The sequence below is a fragment of the Hyalella azteca genome, unplaced genomic scaffold (assembly GCF_000764305.2).
Source record: "Hyalella azteca isolate HAZT.00-mixed unplaced genomic scaffold, Hazt_2.0.2 contig17177, whole genome shotgun sequence".
In the NCBI taxonomy this organism is placed as follows: Eukaryota; Metazoa; Arthropoda; class Malacostraca; order Amphipoda; family Hyalellidae; genus Hyalella; species Hyalella azteca.
In genome coordinates, this window is record NW_025946970.1 from 52013 (window position 1) to 55649 (window position 3637).

General features: G+C 38.9%; 1 long non-coding RNA gene across 1 annotated transcript; it reads left to right on the forward strand.

Annotated features, from left to right (window-relative positions):
- Positions 1 to 1553: 1553 nt before the first annotated feature.
- Positions 1554 to 3368, forward strand: LOC108664746. Its single transcript, XR_001930383.2, has 4 exons — positions 1554 to 1569; positions 2096 to 2206; positions 2725 to 2841; positions 3298 to 3368. It is a non-coding gene; the product is annotated as an uncharacterized LOC108664746 (long non-coding RNA).
- The last annotated feature ends 269 nt before the right edge of the window (positions 3369 to 3637 follow it).

A 3637-nucleotide genomic window follows, 5' to 3' on the forward strand; every position in this document is an offset into this window, starting at 1 on the left:
TCTGTATGAATCAGTGCACACGTACAAAGAAGTTTCAGATTTTTGGTGAGTCGTTCAACAAATTTATGGACAAAAAGGTAAAATTTTCATGGAAAATTGAATAAATAAAATATAAAACAATTTTTTATCGGGTCATATTATATACCAAAATGTTCGTCGTGACTCAGAGAATATGAGGCTGTCTCTTATACACATCTAGATGTGTATAAGAGACAGGTCTTTGATGATATGGGGCTGCATGTCAGGTAAAGGCACTGGGGACATGGCTGTCATTACATCTTCAATAAATGCACAAGTTTACGTTGATATTTTGGACACTTTTCTTATCCCATCAATTGAAAAGATGTTTGGGGGATGATGAAATTATTTTTCAAGATGATAATGCATCTTGCCATAGGGCAAAAACTGTGAAAACGTTGCTTGAAAAAAAGACACACAAGGTCAATGTCATGGCCTGCAAATAGTGCGGATCTTAATCCAATTGAAAATTTTTGGTGGAAGTTGAAGAAAATGGTCCTTGACAAGGCTCCAACCTGTAAAGCTGATCTGGCAACAGCAATCAGATAAAATTGGAGGCAGATTGATGAAGAGTACCGTTTGTTTCCATGCCTCAGAGGCTGCAAGCTGTTTTAAAAGCCAGAGGTGGTGCAACAAAATACTAGTGATGTGTTGGAGCGTTCTTTTGTTTTGCATGATTCCATAATTTTTTCTCAGAATTGAGTGATTCCATATTTTTTTCCCTCTGCTTGGTCTAAAAAAATGACCGTTACTGACTGCACAATTTTTTTTCTTATTTTCTTAGAGTGTTTCTTAAAGCCAGAAAGTTGCCATTTGAAATGACTTTAGTTTTATGTCATGTCTGTGATCTGCTTTTTTTTCTAAAAAGTTAAACAACTGAATGAACATCCTCCGAGGCCAGTGATTCCATAATTTTTGCCAAGGGTTGTATAAGAATTAAGTTTTTTTTCAATTTCATAAACATTAGAAATTATGTATTTATTAAAATTTTTCTACTTGAAAACTACTCCTTACTTCGTTCCCATCTAATAATTCAACCTGTAAATTACTGATTTGGTATCTAATACTTTAGAGATACTAAATAAATCACGTGTGAAATTAGGCAGGATTTATTCAATAAAGTCTCTCCGTTTCTTACCAATTCTAGCTCAATCTCAAATCCTTTTATTTTCTGCAATGATTTTTGTCTTACGGAATAAATTCGTATCATGTGTTTTCTTTTTAAATTGGTATCATATGCTTTCCTTTTAAATTGTTATCATATGTTTTCCTTTTAAATTGGTATAATATATTTTCCTTTTAATTTCATATCATATGTTCAGTTGCGGTAATACAAACGTCCCATGACTCGCAGGTACAAAGCTGCACCGCTGATGACAACCACGCATGTTCTGCTGCTACGGCGACAGCCGTCACGACAGAACCAGCAGGTCAGAGAGATCGTGCACTGCATCAATCTTTATCTCTTCTTTTGGGGTGATCTTAAGTTTTTTAGTATCTTTAGTTCTAAATCATTCCCTGCATAATTTTTGCTTAGTGATGAGAAGCATTGTGAGTACACGGCTGATGTAATGAGTCAGTAAGTGTGTGTGTCATCACATCATGAGTCGGCGTAGGTATTAAAATAATGAGATGGCTAAGTGTATGGGGAACTGAGTGGAACTAAACACTCACTCTGTGGTGAGCTCAGCTCCAGCCCGGCTAATGAATCACCCGCCTCTTCCTAATTATTCTACGTTCATTCGATTTTCATCAGGTGCGAAAATTCTACTTACGGAAGTACTATGTACATGTGCAGTAAACTCCGTTGGAATGATAGAATGACCATTAATTTAACATTAGTTAATGCAAATCCAAGAGCATTATAAAGTTGTAACAGAAACCCTGATTATAGAACATAATTGAGCTGAACATCCGGATGAAGCAGTATATAGTTAGGAAGATTGATAATATAGCATAAAATATAAGTCAGTATAACAAAAGATTATTTCCTGATCTGCAAAGATTTATCTTCCGTGTTCACATATTCTCATACATATGGTCTTTACACAACCTACCGAATTACTTGTGATTGCAGGTGCGTGCCGCTCTGATCAGTTCAAGTGCGCCGACAGCGGCCGCTGCATAAACGAGACGCGGCGGTGCGATGGAGTCAACGACTGTGGTGACGGCAGCGACGAGCGCGACTGTGAGTTGCCTGTTAAGTCAAACGCATCCGCGTAATTCTATTGTTTTTCATTTCGAGTTAACATGGGGATCTGCTTATGCTTTTCAAAAATTCAATTACTTTCTTGAATATAAATGAATTATTTCTCGACTGCATTCAATTATAACGTTTCACTAGCGTTTTTCTGTCAATGTTTCGCAAGCACGCCAAGACTAAAGTAGAGTGGTCGAGTTTAACCTCGTATGACCCAGATTTTCTTTCCACATGAAGTTTTACAAGAGATACAGAGATGATATCCTGATCGCAAGTGAAGCAAATAAACTTGAAATTCACTCATTCATCAAGGACTTAAATTTACTCCATGAGACCATCAAATTCACTGTGGAAATGAGCGACTGCGAGCTAAATTTCTCAGATCTCACGATATACAAGGGTGAAAACTTTAAAACGAAAGGTATGCTTGACACAAAAACCTTTTTCTCATGATAAAAATATCATTATCTGAAATTAATTCTATACCGCATTACTTGTGATTGCAGGTGCGTACGCGTGCCGCTCTGATCAGTTTAAGTGCGCCAACACCGGCCGCTGCATACGCGAGACGTCGCGGTGCAACGGAGACAACGACTGTGGCGACGGCAGCGACGAGCTCGACTGTGAGTTGTCAGATGAGTCAAACGCTTCCGCGCAATTTTACTGTCTTTTATTTCGAGTTATAATAAGAATCGGTTTCTGCTCTAAACATTCAATTGTTTTCTTGAATATAAATGAATTATTCCTCGACTACATTCAATTTCAACGTTTCACTATTGAATTACTTTCAATGTTTCGCAAGCATGCTATGACCAAAGTCGAGATGTCGAGTTCAACCTCTTCTGGGGCATAGATTTTCTTTCCACAGGAAGTTTTCGGTGCGCTGAACCCATTGCATATTGATACATATCCACCCCCTCTGATGCGATGGTATAAACAAGACATGAATCGCATTCTTACCCCCCCCCCAATAAATTCTTCATCGCCTCGCGTTCAGGAAACCCGATCACCCTGCATAAAATTAGTTATTTATATTAATTAGTTAGCCCGACATCCACGGCTTTTCTAACTTATCTCAGGCTGCACTGGCTACCACTTCGAGTGCGGCGACGGCAGATGCATCCACAAGCGTTGGGAATGCGACGGCTGGAAAAACACCATAAATACATCTGAAGAACTGAGCCGTGATTGCCTGGATATTCCGGCTCATTGGCTGCGTAGATAATCCAACATTACAGAAAATATGTCATTTATTGTGAACGTGAAAGGATGTTTGTTATCGTTGAATGTGAGACTATGTTCGGTGCTGGTGAATGTAGAAAAAAAAGCGCCCCCTCCCTGCCTCCCAATAGGGGGGCAGGGAGGGGGCTTTTTTTTTGGTCGCTTGTTAGGGTCGGCCGTGTCTGTCCCGAACGTATC